Source organism: Rissa tridactyla, chromosome 9 (genome assembly GCF_028500815.1).
Source record: "Rissa tridactyla isolate bRisTri1 chromosome 9, bRisTri1.patW.cur.20221130, whole genome shotgun sequence".
NCBI lineage: Eukaryota > Metazoa > Chordata > Aves > Charadriiformes > Laridae > Rissa > Rissa tridactyla.
The window spans coordinates 46626257-46642496 of NC_071474.1; the positions used below are offsets into that span (position 1 = coordinate 46626257).

Genomic DNA, 16240 nt, shown 5'->3' on the forward strand with positions numbered 1-16240 from the left:
TTAACAGCTGTGTTTAGTTGAATAACAGATTTAGAAAGTGCAGACTTTAATTAATCTGTGTTTTCTGCTGGGATTTCAGCACCATCTGATTTACTTTTCATGGCTGAAAAGTGTAATTGTAGTTTTTCCCTTTAGCTGCAAGTTTATCCTCCCAAGAAATTGATTTGGTTCTTCTTTTTCTTAAAGCAAACTCGGTATCAAGCTAACGGTACCTGGTATGCCGTACAGACGGTGCACTCGCCCCGACTGCTGCAGGGTGGAGAACAAAAATCTGTCAAACGGCCCGGTTTGCTCAGAAACGCCGCATTTATTTCCTCCTCCCTGCATTGCTGTGCGCCACAGCAAACCTGGCCGCACCAGGGCTGGAAGGGCTGCGTTTGCAGCCACCGGTCCAAATCCTGATCTGGGCCCTAGGGCTGCGGACGGTTAGTTGACTAGAAGGTAAGGACGGGTGTTGCTTGGAGAAACCTCTGAGCAGGAGTGATTTTCCTTATATTTAGTGTAATCTTTTTAGTTGGAATCATGGTAAGAAGACTCTCCCTCTCTGTGCTTGCTCTTCGTTGTAAAAACGCCTTTGTGTGAGACTGTTGCTGTAACTCTTGGTATGTTGCTCAAAAAAACTCTGCAGAAGGTGCCGGTGGGTGTCTGGGGTTTACGTACGGCAGTGGTGGAAGCGAAGTCATGGGCTGGGGAACCGTGAGGATAAATTGCATTTATCATGCACTCGCTTATTGATCAACTCATGTTGATCACTCGTTATTCCATCTCTGTCGGGATGAACGGCAGTGTTGCAAGCATGCGGAGAGCTTCAGTGGCTCTCACTTGGGGATTTGCGTTAAAAAACAGCCCGCCGTGGAAATGTATCCTTGTCCCGCCCCTACTTCTGCCCTGGGACAAGGTTCCCCAAGCCGAGGATGAGGACTTGTGCCTGGAGCCCGGTACAGAGTGGTCAGAGCTGCTCAACGTGGCTCCTCTCCGTGTCTGCAGGGGAGTGTCCTTATCGTGCAGACCCGAGTGGGAACCAGCCCGTTCCCCGGCACCTTTCTCCTGCAAGAAGAGGAGCTGCTTAGACCCTACGTTAACAGTGGTTTGCTTCCGGGAGGGCTTGTTCTGAGGTGGGACAGGGGAAGGAAGTTTTTTTACAAAATAACATCATTCTTTAAGGAAATTTATGTAATTTTAGTTACTGTCAGATGTACTTTCCCCCCGGTTTTATTTTATTAGCTTGGCATGGGTTTTGATGTCTTACGGGCTTTGTGTGCAAAGCCCACAACGTCTGAAGAGAAGCAGTACGTTTAGATTCAGAGTGTAATCTTAGGATGGCTGCTAATCTGAATAAGATAAAGAAAAAAAAAATCTTGATGGGTTTAAAAACTTATTTTAATTAAGGTTTTTCCTTTCATCTCGCCAAAGCCTTGAATTAGCTCCTTCATTCTCCCACAAGTATGAATAGTCCTGGCTGCGTACAGACACTCGTGCACGCACGGAGCTTCGGCAGAAGGGCCAAACCCAGATTCAGAAACACATGTGCCCGAAAGGCTGGGGGAATTAAAGCAGGGTTTGTGCAAAGGAAATAAAAAGGCCAAACTAACCAGCTGCCTCTATGCTAAGCTGGAGGATGCTGAAATTCCCCAGTGGAGTCTTGTGCTCTCCAGCTTTCTCCAGCATGGGACCGGGGTAGCTTCTGTTACCCGCCTGTAACGAGAGGTTGCTGCTCTGCAGTGGCTTCTCCAGACACTTGTGTCTTTCTTGGCCCATGGGTGGTTTTTCTCCACTGGTTTTGCTCCATGCGCCGTGCCCCTGGAGTGGTGATGCTGGGTTGGAGCCGGACACAGCAGGGACTTGGACCCAGGTCTCCTTGGCTGGGAGATGATGCTGTGAGCTGCTCTGGGCGTCTTGGGTTTAGAAGATGTTCCTGGTGAGATTTCTGCTAAAACCGGCATATTCCTGCACAACGTTTTGGCCTTGATGAATTAGCGGTTTTCAACACAAGTTTTTTCAACAGGAATTTTTCTAATGGCTCCAGTCTGAAGCTCTCCATGCGGTGTGAGGTTTTTGCTGGGGCGTTATTCAGTAAACACTGGTGAGGACCCCTCGCTGGAAGGGCAGTTGGGACAGCAGGTCCCGTCCACCGCTGGGCGATCCGGGGCGCAGCCATGCCTGCAGGCGCGGGCTGTACGTCCCCTTCCTGCGGGCGCACCAGCTCCCAGAGACCATTTGGAGAGGCTGTTCGGTGGGGTGACCCCCTCGCTGCAAAGTTTGGCCTCGGCACGGCGCCAAGCCCGAAGCAAGGCTGACAAATAATCAGGAATCAAAGGAGCCACCTGCACGCCACGGGGAGCTGCTCACCGGGTGGTAAGCGAGCTTTGCCAGCGCTCATCGCCGAGCCTTGTTCTGCATCCCCGCTTCCCGGCGCGCCGGGGGAGGCGGCGCGGGAGGGGGTCCGCTCCCGCCCTGGCCTCGCCGTGCCCTCCTTCGGGATTTTTAGAGGGATGTGAGGCGAGATTGTGGCTGGACAGATGCGCCAGGACACTGCTTCGTCTGGGGGAGAACCGGGGGGGGAAATGTTGAGAGGGATAGTGCTGGGCTGGAGCATCTTTGGGGATGCTGCGGCGGAGGAGAGGGGACAGCCTTGCCGAGCAGAGCCTCTCACTGTGTGTGAAATTCCCTCTCTGAGCGGGGAGCGCTCCTTTGGCTGCGCCAACCCGTGGGCTGCATTGCCGACAAATAGCCGGGGAGGAAAATTAGGTCTTTTTAAGAGCATTTTTATCCTCTGCTGGTTGGTAAGAATGGGCCCGGCGAGCGGGAGGGAGGGAGGGAGGGAGGCAGAGGGGTGGTGTGATATGCAGATGCCTGTGTCACATGCACACGCACCGGCTGCGCTCCTCGATGTGTTTTCACCCAGCTCGGAGGCTGGCAGCTCGCGATTCTTACTTCGGAGGGCAGATAGTATTTGTTTTGGAGAGAGAGCGCGAACGTGAGACGTGTGTGTGCCCGTGTGCATGCGCGTAGTAGCTTGTTTTTATGTCTAAGGAAGACATATTAAATCACAGCCCCCCTCCAGCCCTACGCTGCCCCACACCTGTATCCCCCGGAAGGATCTAGTCCAACATATCCCATTTTTGGTTCCACCAGCCTCTTTTAAACAGCTGGCAAGGGAAACGCACTCACCTGCCATCCTTCCGAGGGTGCAATAGGGGATTCGGAGGAGTCCCTGCCCTCTCCCCGATGTGCCGGCTGGAAGGGAAGGGGAAGCCGGTCTCCGAAGCACAGGCAAAGCACTGGGAAAGGAAAGATGGGCCAAAAATGGAGGATTTTTATAGCACGCAAATGTTACCTATAGCTATTTATACATCTTCTTCAAAGGCTATTTATGCCTTCTCCCTGCTTTTGCGCTTCTGGCTGGAGAATATTCTTATATTCGATGTTTTCAGCGGCGCGGGAATGTTCTCCAGCCATTGTCCGAGTGCAGGACTGTAGGTTTCCAATGCCGTTGCTGAAATAAGGGGGCGATTTGTGGACTGTGACCCCTGTGTTGCTTTTCATTTATTGTAGTGTACAACGAGAAGCTGCCGTTGGAACGTGTTATTTTTCATGCTCACGTAAACAGCGGAGACCGCAGTGGCAAGTGAAGGGATGAGGCTGAGCACCGAGCCCTCCTCTCGTTGGGAGAGTTAATGCAGTTTGTCACTTCGGTGCCCGATGAGCAGCGCGATGGTACCTTTGTCTCCTGTTGGAAGAGGTGATGGTGTTTGCAGGGTGGGTTTCGTTTGCTGCTATCAGAGGAATGGGGTTGTGTTTAGCAGCCGTCGTTAACCCCTGGTAACATCTCTGCCCGAGATGGTGACTATGCCCAGGTGCTGCCGGGGACGTAGCCACTGATTGTCACGCTGTCACCCTGCTCCATCCTTGTAACGTGGCAGCGAGAGGGCTCTTCTTCCCTGCTGCTGAACTGGAGGTGATGCTCCTCCATTTCCATCCATCGTACCAATGTCACGGCTCTGAAAGCCAGGTTTGCGTCTCAGATGCCAGCCATCGCAATGAAGGGGAGAAGGGGGTGGTTATGCCCCATAAGAACCGCGTTAATAACAGCAATCGGTTCATATGGCTGAGGGAGGTAGCTCGTTGCATCAAGGGTCAGGAGGAAGTTTTTTTTCCCCATTTCCCGCGTTGCGCGGTTGATCAGTGTAAGGTTATTTTATTGTTTCCAGGAGCACTGGACCCAGCCACCCTGCTGGAGGCGGCGTGCGGCGCTCGCTGCGTCGTTGATCCAGCCTGCTCGAGCAAATTCTTTATTCCTCTTAAACGGGGGCTTGCACTTAGAAAGCGAACAATCTTTTAACATTTCTGAGGCTGAAAGCAGCAAAACTAGTGGCTTTTGTCATTAGGGATGCTGCCTTTGTTGATCACTCTGGGAATAATGTGCGAATCTGAGGGAATGTGCTATCCAGCAAAGAGGGTTTGAGAGCGATGTTTTTAAAATAAAGGGAAAAAGGGAAAAGATTGCAGCTTCCTGTGCGCTGGATGCGCCGGGGCTGGCTCCTCTGCGGTCGCTGCAGTTGCGTGGTGTGCCTGTGGCTGGGTTTGGAAGCTGAATGTGGGTTTCCCTGATTCACGCCGTAAAGTTTCCAGTTCGGTCTATACTGGCTGGCATCGGTGTGCTGAGTTTGTCAGCCACCTCTTGTACGGCGGTTTTGCAGTCACGGATATTTGCTTATGACAGATAAACAAAAATAACTGCATTGTCTTTCACAAAACGTCGTGTCCCATTAAAATATCAGCATCATGTAGGAGATTGGTTTTGTTTTTAGAAATGCTGAAGTAATGGCTTTTTGCACGAGGCTTTTCCCCGGAGGAGACTCCGTGAGCTCAGAGCGTGTTTTAGCTCAGTCTCTTGCGTTTGGATTTTGTCTTCCTGCAGTTGTGCTCTCTCCTTTTTCTGCCCTCTATTGAAGAGGTGTTTTAGGGATCCTGTGCGGATGTGGTGGCGCAGGTGTGCGGTGCAGAGGGAGGGGTGCTCCCGGGTGGCTCCTGAGCGTGGATGGGGCAGTTTTGATGCCGCTCTTTGAGTAGCGTGAAATTGGGCAATGACACTCGCTCCGAGTTAGTGCTTGGACTTGGCCACCTGCTGCAGTCCTGCTGCTCAAAACTGAAATAAGGAGGCTGCGCTATCACAGTTCAGACTGAGAGTTTTTCCTATTCTGAGCTGAACTCTTCCAAGGCTGAGAGAGTTGGGGGGGGTTCAGCCTGGAGAAGAGAAGACTCCGGGGAGACCTTAGAGCCCCTTCCACAGAATCACAGAATGGTTCTGGTTGGAAGGGACCTTAAAGATCATCCAGTGCCACCCTCACAGCAAAGAATTTCCTCCTAATATCCAATCTAAATTTACCCTCTTTCAGTTTGAGGCCATTATGCCATGTCCTATCGTAACACTCCCTCATGAAGAGTCCCTCCTCATCTCTCCTGTAGGCCCCCTTTAGGGACTGGAAGGCCGCTCTAAGGTCTCCCCGGAGCCTTCTCTTCTCCAGGCTGAACCCCCCCAGCTCTCTCAGCCTGTCCTCACCGCAGAGGGGCTCCAGCCCTCTGAGCGTCTTCGTGGCCCTCCGCTGGACCCATTTGCTTTTCCTTCATGCTGCTCTTCAGTCCCTAAAGGGGCTCCAGGAGAGATGGGGAGGGACTTTTTACAAGGGCATGTAGTGATAGGACGAGGGGTAATGGCTTCAAACTGAAAGAGGGGAGATTGAGATGAGATCTGAGGAAGAAATTCTTTGCTGTGAGGGTGATGAGCCCCTGGCCCAGGTTGCCCAGAGAAGCTGTGGCTGCCCCATCCCTGGAGGGGTTCAAGGCCACGTTGGACGGGGCTTGGAGCAACCTGGGCTGGTGGGAGGTGTCCCTGCCCAGGGCAGGGGGTGGCACTGGATGGTCCTTAAGGTCCCTTCCCACCCAAACCATTCCACGATTCTACAAAAGTTGCCTCCAAGTTTTCCGTGCCCGGTGCTCTTGCTCCTGGTCCCTGCAGAGGCAGAGCCATCGGATGCTGCCCGGGGGGGAGATGGAGGCCCGTGCGCAATGTTTGTAAACCCTCCGCTTTTCTGTTTCCTTTCCTATTGTAGTTGTCCCTTTTGCAACCACTACAATGAGAAGACTACTTTCTTACCATTAATTTTTGCAGAAAGAGCCTTCCGACTCCTCCTGAACCCGCGAATGGATTTCTCAACCTCCAGCCATCCGAGGTGTAAATGAGATAGGAGAGGGGGCTTTGCATGAATCCTATCTCCCTGCCAGCAGCCCACTGTCTGCCTGCTTAGTTTTGCATTTTTCTTCCATGGAATGGATTATTTTTAAAAATTTTTTATTTTTTTGTAAATGCCCACCAAATCTGCTGCTAATTATTGCCGGTGCTGTTTGCGTCGGGAGGTGCAGCACGAGGGGCAGGGACCCCCAAATTCTGAACAATCAGGATTTACTGTGCAGCTTGGGCAAAGTGCATTTGTTGCCTTGGAAACAAATAGCAGCAGTGAACAACTAAATGAAATTTATGGAATCAACTTCAATAAATCTTGATGATAAATGTGCAAAAACATACACAATTTGATGAAGATCTACAGTATGCAGATGTGAAGGATGATAGTAAGTTGTGTAACTGCCTCGGCTACGATTTTGGACTGACACAGTCATGTTCCTGTAATATGGGCTTTTTTGTTGTTTCCGAGGAAGCTGTCTGTTTCTTTTCATAGATATGGCATTTAATTTCAATTTCCAGGGTATCTTTTAGTTTAATTGGCACGCTGGATGATTACAGTGTGTTGTTTTGTCTTTTGCAAATCCTGATTCATATCGAACTCCGGATAAAAATAAAATTGAGAACTAAGGGAGCAAAAAGTGCCATGTCGCATGCCTCCAAGAAGGGTGCAGAATTTCACAAATTAATTAAAGCATTTATGTAGGACATCTCCCTAATTCCTTGCCTACAGGACAGGGACAGGTTAGTGGTTCTGTAGTTGCAGTATAGCTCTGCGGCAGATTTTTTCTCATGTGGAAAGGTCTCTGTATTTACCTGTGTGTAGGGACAGGGTGGGTTTTTTTGTATCACAACAAGTGATGTTTTCTAAAATTGATATTTTTTGTTTCTGGTTTGACCTGTGGATCGATAAGGGTTCAGGAATATCAGTGGACCTGTCTGGAGACTATGTTGTAAAGCTTTAACGCAGCCCGTAATACAATTTGATGTTTTTCCATTAGTTGCCTTGCCTCTTCTCGTTACAGGGTCTTATTTTCACGATTTTCTGCTGGGTCAGGTAGCACGGGGAATCTTCATCTCCTCCTTTTGTGGGGCGTTGGGCCCCAGCTTCATGCTTCAGCTGATTAGATGAGATCTCAGGAAGAAATTCTTTGCTGTGAGGGTGGTGAGCTCCTGGCCCAGGTTGCCCAGAGAAGCTGTGGCTGCCCCATCCCTGGAGGGGTTCAAGGTCAGGTTGGACGGGGCTTGGAGCGACCTGGGCTGGTGTGAGGTGTCTAGTGGGCGGAACTGGGTGGTCTTTAAGGTCCCTTCCAACCTAAACCACTCTATGATTCTGTAAACTGGTGGGTCGCGTGGCTGGTTCCCAGACCCGAGCCTGGTCTCATGGGCGAGGGTGTGGACGTTGTAATCTCTAGGAAAATGCTTCCCTATATTTTAAGCCAATTTCTCTGCAGAGGTGTCTTTTTCCCACTGTACCTAATTGGTGCTTTGGTTTTGATGAATATTGGAGGTCTACCAGAGGGACTGGTCATGCTTTAACCTTGTCCCTCCCTTTTCCTTCTCTTCTAACCCTTTCATCTCCTTGCCTGACTCCTGGAATAAGAGATCGTTCCTGAGAATAATGACCCCATGTCAGTGCTGTCATTGGACTCCTGGCAAGTCAAAAAAAGCAAATTGTAACGCGGGATCCAGCTCCTGCCTTGGCGTGTGGTTTGCTGCCGCTATTTCAGATGCACCAGTTTTTCTTTGTTGCTCGGAACTACCCAGATTCAGAGCCAAGGCCTTGAGTTGCTAAGTATCTTCCAGCCCACAAAGTCAGCGCTTCACCATGTCAGCTGTAATATTTTGTACGGATTTAGAAAAATCCCTACGCATGTGAAGTATCTAGCCTGCAAATCATCCCGGGTCTGCACTGGTACCGGAGTCTGCAAAGCGGCACCGCAGAACCCAGCGCTTGCGGGGACATTGTCGCCGTACATTGGGATTTATTTTCTGCTGGGCGTACTCATAACCTCAACATTCAAGTCGGAAGGCTGTAAACCTGCCGGGCTTCCTGCAGAAACCCCGTGCACGGGTGGTGGTTTCCAAGCTGCGCTCCGATGTTTACAGCGCACTGTAGCTCTTCCCATTAACACACAACTGTGTAAGACAGGTTGAACTCCATTAGGAGCTAAATTTAGTGACTCGCTAACTTCTTTTTGATATGTTTTTATAATTTCATTGTATTATGACACTTGGTTTTAAATTTGCATGAGTAAATGAGCCTCTCACTAAGTCAGGTAAAAAGATTTTTCACTTATCTACCATGAAGTAAGACATTAAAAAATGGAGTAGAAAGCAATGTATCCTTGACATATTTCGTTTACGTTTTTTTCAACTGTGCTGACTGAACATTTCTAACTATTAATGATACAGTAAAGCTGTTTGTACCGCTTTAACAGGCTAAATAATTTCACGTTATGAAGACATTTTGTAATTAATTTAGTATTTTGTGGGGGAACCATTTTTTTGGAAAATACAAATTTACGTTTAATTACAGTCACAATCGGAGTTGTAAGATGCAGCGAGTGAAAACTGGCCTTTTACGGTTCACCTCAAAATAGTAAAGCCCATGGGTGGGATTAACACTAGAGAACAACCTTAACTGGGATTGCCGTAGCTTGTTTAATAAGCTTCCTCCAGGATTGCTTAAAAATGCCCGTTGGTCAATGAGGCCCTTGCAGTTGGTCGAGGATCAGACCATGCACCTTCGTCCCTGCCATCCCAGGGAGTTCCACCAGGTTCTGTTTCATGGATTTATGGTCTTTTTTTTAAAAATATATCTGAACTTTTATTCAGGATAACCTTGGCAAGACCTGAGCAGCTTTGAGATCTGCACTTTAAAGGTGTTTTTCCCCCTTCCTTTCCTGTTGGAGAAGTGGAGAGAGACCGCCCAAGCTCCTGCTGCTGGTGGGATTTGGGGGATGTATTTGGGGGGAGGCAGGCATGGTGGTGGGGCAGGAGCATCCCGTTGTTTCGGCGGGGCGATGAGCAGCAAGGAGACGGCACCGCTGCTCGTTCAGCTCTGACCTGGGCTCCGGTGACGAGCGCAGGCAGAGGTGAAAGTCCCTCTGTTAATTACCCGGCTTTTTGGCTCTCCTCATCTCTCTTGATGTCACCATTTTTAATCTGTTTGTGTTATTGGTTGGGTTTTTTTCATTAATAGTGGCAGATGCTTTTAATTAAAAAGAAAAGACAAAACAAAATCCCGAGTAAAACAAAAAGAGAATATTCTAATTTGGCGTGACATTATGAGGCAGAATGGCTCCTGGCATGCAAGGTACGGAAAAGGTCATCTTCCACGGCTACAGCCTTTTGCAACGGTGGAATTAAGTTCAAACTCAGGCTGGTTTTGAAGTCTTAAGTCTCTCCGGGGATTCCTTTCATAACATCTTCGAACTGGATAACACTACAGTAAATGAAATACACTGCACTGGATTAAAGGGTTATTTCCCCTGTGTGTCAAGCTGACACAGAATACCAAACCTCAGGTTGCCTCCGAGTTGTCTCTATCTGCTGATGCCCTCTCTGCTTTACATAACAGCTCCCAGAGATTTTGCGGGGAAGTTTTGTGATTATTTATTCGGCTTCGCCGCTTGGTGAATGTGGAACAATTTTATGCAGCGAGGAACCAAAATAAAGCAACTAAATGGGGAGGAATTTAATGGGCTTAAAAACGTGAAGGAAGCGATGCAGGAAAGAGTGGAGCTGCCTCTTCAGGTCTATTATGCTGCTCTATAATTTATACCGAAATACAAAATATAGATCTCTCTGCATTGCCACTCATATGTGTAGCAGCACAGAGCTTGCAATAACAACAGGGTATGATATATGCTACTGTGCTCTTATCTGACTGTACCAACAGTTAAAATTTGTTAAGGATCATTGGCAATGTGTTTTGTTGTAGAACAAATGTTCATTTTGACTTTGAACTTGGTGTGTGCCGCAGCTTGTGCAGATTGCGTTTAGCACCGGGTAACCAAACCGCTGCCATCTGCACGGTGCCAGGGACCACCGTGGCTGAGCTCCAGAGCACGTCCCTCTGTCTCCGCACCGGGAAAAAGATGCCTGTCTTTAAATATCGGAGCATCAGCTCCACCGGCTCTGCCGAGGAGTGCCGCTGCCGGCCACCCCGTGCCCAGGGTGAAGCTGCCAGGGCGGTGCATCCATCCTGGGGAAGGCACTGTCTCCGAGTGTGGGATGCCATATTGCAGCGGGCATGCTTTGAACCCACTCTGAAACTGCGGAAATTGTCCTGGTTCTTCCTTTCTCCCACCAAAACATTGATAAAAGACCGCTGTGAAATGATGGGGAGCCTGTGAAACGTTAACTCTGCAATAACTTTTCTGATAATGAAAAAAGAAGAAAAATATTTCTTCTCCCTCCTTGCTTCCTCCCATTTTATTTTGTCCGAGGCAGCCCAAGGCTGGTGGGTCATATGGAGAACTGGAGTTTGTCTTGTAAAGTGTACGTATAAGATAATAACACCTCCTCTGTATTCTTGATACGTTTGGGTTTGGTAGAAATAGGGCGCTGTGCTCCGTGTGTCGGTGTGTACCTCTGGTTTCTGTATTGAATCTGTCTTCTGCCCCGATGGCTCAGCATCCTCCCACAGAGCGGTTTTCTTTGGATGTCCTTACGGATACCACTGGAACAGCCACCACCAACTGCTGCTCCTCCCAACCACCCCCAAGCCCTCTCCTGACAGCTCTCGGGACCGGCGAGGGCGGCTGCCCGCGCCACCGGCTCTTCACCGGGATGGGAGCAGGCTGCCTTTCCTCTCCCCAGTCACGCTCTTGCTCTGCTGGGTTAGTTAAAAGTGGCACAGGCGGTTTGTCTCCGTTAGGGCTCGGGATCAGGTGCGGTCTGGCCAGGACCCGCACGCTGACCTTGGGCTGGGTGGCAGCTGTCTCGGCAGGAGCTGTGTGTGCGGGCAGGGCTTCCTCTGGCGTGCTCCTCCAGGAGGTGTCTCTCCAGGCAGCGGGTTCCTCTGTTTCCGAGTGTTATTCACATATAAACACCCACACGCATTAAAAACAGGTGGGAAATGATAGTTTCGGGTTTCTGCTGTCCATAAGTAATTCACATTTTTAGATTTACCTCTTAGTGAACGATCTGGGAGGAGAAGCCAGGGCAGGGACCTGGCACGTGCTGCTGTTCTGAGTTGGATGGAGGGATCCGCTCCCGCGCTGCAGCCCCTGAGACAGGCTGTGGCTTTCCAGGAGGTCTGAAATCTCTCTGGAAAAGCTGGGACATATTGAAAATATGCTCAGAGCTTTAGCACTTCCTCCAGATTATTTCTTCAAGTATTTAAAAATATATTTTATAACACTAAAATAAATGTTAATGAGTCTGCATTGCTTACGGCTAACAATAGTATTTCTATTTAAATGCAGCAGCCTTGCAGGGCGTTCGGCGGTGGAGGAGCTGGATGAGGAGACCTGGCTTTTTGTTTCTGACGTGGTCCTTGATGTCTTGAGCAGTTTTATTCTCTTGTGCTTTGCTTTCCCCGTTCTGCTAAATAGCAATGAAAATCTTCCTTCCTTTGTTAAAGCACATAGGATTTATCAAAGGCCACTGGGCAAGTGTTAAATACTGAGCTGGTTATAGAAAGTGTTATTTTGTATTATGTTTATACCTCTTCGATGTTAGCATGGATTTTTATATACTACTTGCGGCGACCTTTGTGATTTTCCAACCAAATAAGGACAGTCCTTGACTCAGGGGTTGGTTGGTTGTTTTTTTTTTCACTAGCAGGCGTGGCATAGTCTAACTAATTTTGTAAATCTCCTTTTTTGGAGTGCTTTTGGTGTTTGGGCTGGGGCTCACGGTGATGGAGATGCCAGTTGCATACAGAAGATGGGAGAGTTGTCATGAGAAAAATAACAATGGGGAAGTCACGGAATTGTGGAATGGTTTGGGTTGGAAGGGACCTTAAGGACCATCCAGTGCCACCCCCTGCCCTGGGCAGGGACACCTCCCACCAGCCCAGGTTGCTCCAAGCCCCGTCCAGCCTGGCCTTGAACCCCTCCAGGGATGGGGCAGCCACAGCTTCTCTGGGCAACCTGGGCCAGGGGCTCGCCCCCCTCAGAGTGAAAAATTTCTTCCCAATATCTCATCTCAGTCTCCCCTCTTTCAGTGGAAAACCCTTCCCCCTCGTCCCATGGCTCCCCTCCCTGCTCCAGAGTCCCTCCCCATCTCTCCTGGAGCCCCTTTAGGGACTGGAAGGGGCTGGAAGGTCTCTGCGGAGCCTTCTCTTCTCCAGGCTGAACCCCCCCAGCTCTCTCAGTCTGTCCCCACAGCAGAGGGGCTCCAGCCCTCCCAGCAGCTCCGGGGCCTCCTCCGGCCCCGCTCCAACAGCTCCGTGTCCTTCTGCTGTTGGTGCCCCAGAGCTGGAGGCAGCGCTGCAGGGGGGTCTCCCCAGAGCGGAGCAGAGGGGCAGAATTCCTCTTGTGCTCGTTCTTTTTTACCATTACTTCCAACGAAATGGCATTTTAAGGGTCCCAGCCTGCCGTGTGGACAGTGATTTGGGGAGCCCAGCGCAGGGGGAGGTCACCCAAGACGTTTCACCTGATGAGCCTTAAAGATCCCCCAGGGGAGCGGGGCAGGGAGGCGGCGGGGGGAGAGGTGTCGGAGTAAATGGGATGGCAGGAATTCAGCCTTGGCATCGTGTCAAAGGCAGCGAGCCCTTCCCCGAGCAGCTGCGTACCCCGGGACTGCGGGAAGCCAAATGGTTTGTTTGTGTGTTTACATGGATGTGTGGGTCTGTGGAGGGGAAAACCACTTAGCAGAAATTCTGCTATTAAAGCAGATGGTGGGAGATTAATCTGGTTTTTAGGGGGGTACTTGCTGGTATGGTGACCAAATTATTAATTCCTTCCTGTGCTAGGAGTCCTTTCATCATTACAGGGTATGGGTGAAGTGCGTTTCCCGAAACTCTCGGCTCCTCCCTTGCTGTCTCAAAAGCGGTTGAGCTGACGTAGTGTTTTGGGAAGGAAAAGAGCATTTGTTGGGTTTTGTTGCTGCGGCTTTACTACCCGTCCTCCTTCCACGCTCTCCTCTGCTCAAGCCCTTTCCCGGTGCTCCCATCTGGTCTCGCCCCGTCCCAGTGTCCCCGGCAGCTGCCTGGTGGCTGCCTGCCCTCCTGCAGCCCAGCGCAACCCCCTTCCCTGCTCTTCAAATGCTGGCTCTTAACGCTAAGTTTTATTATTTTTTTCCCCTTCCATTTTAGAAATTGCTCTTTTTTTCCCCCCCTGCCGTATCACTGGCAGCTGCATTCTCCTTGACAGTTGTGATATTTGTATGTGTGCATAAAACCAGTAGGAAGCATTTATGTAGGTGTCACTAATTTAATTTAATTTAATCTGATATGTATGTATAGAGAGGACTGTTCTGCACTAAAGTGCTTCTCTTTTATTTTACAGTCTCCATCGTCATCAAATACAACTCCTTTCATTCGCCTCTTCCATTCACCTACCCAAAGACCAAATCTGGAAATAGTAACCAAAAGAGAAGCCCACGTCATACACAAAGCAGGGAAAGGTTGAAATAGTTTAAGGGTAAGTAATTTTTTTCACCCTTATTCTAACTTGAAGCTTCGTGTGTAGACCTACAATAGTAAGTGCAAGGCTGTGTGAAGAGCCTGTTAAGCATATATACAGCTGCTTTATGTGCAAAGTGGAAAAAATGACCGAAATGCTGATTTGGTGATGAAAGAAAGGTATAGCAGCACCTTTTGCAGGGGAGAGGGTGCCCAGGGTGGCGGCGTGCTGGCAGCTTCGAATGTTGGTGCTCGCTCTTCTCGCCCGGGTTCAATCCGCGCTCGTGCCGGGGTGAGAGCGGTGGTTCTGCACAGACAGTCGTGGGCTTTGCATGGGTTTGGCAGGTCTGAAAGAGCTTTCCAGTTGAGATGGAGCTGGGAATTTGGCATCTCCTGGTGTGGAAGCGCTCTTTTGTCATTTCCTTCTCTTTTTTCCACTTCAGACGTTACTCAGCTGTGGTGGCGGGCCGCGGTTGATCTGTTTGCGTGGTGCAGGATGTTTTGGCTTGCTGCTGCTTCCTGCCATCCCCTTGGTTTTGTGGGTTCCCCGAGCTTTTCCTGGAGAACAACCTGGCGGTGTCCGCGCCAGGGTTTACTGAAGGGAAGCGCTGACGGGGGCTGGAGGAGGGACAAACCCGAGCGGCAGAGCGAGGAGGGCCTCTCGGTGGAAATGTTTGCCTTAAGGCTTTTCTTTTGCTGCGAGGGTGGCGAATAAGATAGGAGGAGATAGAAAATCAGCTTTTGTGAAATTCAGAACCCTGGCTGAAGCATTAGTAATCTCCAAATGTTAGGGAACGCGTTTTCCCACCCTAGTCCTAGATCTGCGCCTGCATATATTGCACTTCCACACATGTTCTTTCGTAGATGGACAGGATATGCATTCGCTTACATTTGAGAACTTAGCTTTAAACATCTGGGCTTTCTGTTTTATTGCTGCTTTTTTTTTTTTTTTCCTCCTCCTGCAATGTTTGTTCATGCAAAATTCATATCTGGGAAGGGCATCTTAAATCCCTGCTTCTGAGTCAAAAAGGGAAAGTATGGAAGTGAAAAGAGAGATTGTATCATTTAAGAAATATGATTCATGAATTAATCCTCGTCTGCTACACCATCTGTGGCATGTGTTTCAATACAAAAATCCTGTTTTTATATCTCTTTAAAAAGCTTTCTTCGCGCTGGCTGCCTGAGTTCTCTGCAACGCTAACGGGGAATTAGCTTCTTTTTGGGGAGAACGGTGATTTTTATTCGCGGCCTGGGCACTTGGATCCGCCCTGTGTCCAAGCCGTGGGTCGTCGAGGCGGGGGCGCAGAGCCCCGGTTTTCTGCGGGGCCGTCAGCTCTCTGTGTAACGCCGTGAGCCCGACTTCCAGGCAAAGCCCGTACGCGACTGGTTTTTGCACTGGAAGCGTGGCTGGGGCTCCTGGCGCTGTGGCGGGGATGGTCGAGGGGCGGGCAGCGATGGGCGGGAGATGCAGGCTGGTGTCTAGATCGCTCTGCACAGGACTGAAAAATCAGTGGTTGTTTCTAAAAGCGGCCTGGCAGGGTATTTTGTACTTGGTGCTCTGGAAAATAAAGGATTGAGGTGGTCCCCACCCTCCATTTCCTAGTAATATTTTTATAGTCTCTTTGTAGATACAGAGAAAGGGGGATTACCCGTCATTACAAGGCTTTGCGTCTTCGCGAGAAATGGAGAATGAAGAGGCACTGGTGGGTTCTGGGGATGACTGGAGAAGGGTCTCCTTTTCCCAGTTCAGTTCCTTGAGCTGTTCTCCAGCGTTTGTTTTCTTTTTTAAACATATTTCTCAGGTTTCTATTCCTTAAGCAATGCACCCGCTTTGCTGCTGGGGTGAGATCTGAGATCACAGAATTATAGAACGGTTTGAGTTTGAAGGGACCTTAAAGACCATCCCATTCCAGCCCCCTGCCCTGGGCAGGGACACCTCCCACCAGCCCAGGTTGCTCCAAGCCCCGTCCAACCTGGCCTTGAACCCCTCCAGGGATGGGGCAGCCACAGCTTCTCTGGGCACCCTGGGCCAGGGGCTCACCACCCTCACAGCAAAGAATTTCTTCCCAATATCTAATCCAAATCTCCCCTCTTCCAGTTTAAAACCGTTCCCCCTCGTCCTATCGATGCATGAGCTTTTTCCTCCTTCACAGACGGGCTCCCCAGACAGGACAGTGTTTCAGCACGTGCATCCATCATCGATCCCTTTCCTGGATCAATCCCTTTCTTGGATCAATCCCTTTCCTGGACCGGGGTGTCTTGCTGCCTGGGGATGCCCCATCAGTTTTCTCCTCTGCTTCACCTGGGAAGCCAGTAAAAGCTTTTCTCTTTGTTCTGGAGGATGGTCTCAAGGTGCTGGAGGTGGTGGATGGCCATTGCCTGTACCGTGGCTGGTGGTGGCCTCGGCCCATGGCACGGTG

General features: G+C 49.9%; 1 protein-coding gene across 2 annotated transcripts in view; it reads left to right on the forward strand.

Annotated features, from left to right (window-relative positions):
- NEXMIF (neurite extension and migration factor) overlaps positions 1-16240 on the forward strand; it is a 168926-nt gene that overhangs the window by 101670 nt on the left and 51016 nt on the right. For both annotated transcript variants that reach the window (XM_054215007.1, XM_054215006.1), the window contains exon 2: positions 13705-13839. The gene's annotated coding sequence lies outside the window, so the exon portion shown is untranslated. The remainder of the gene's footprint in view (positions 1-13704; positions 13840-16240) is intronic.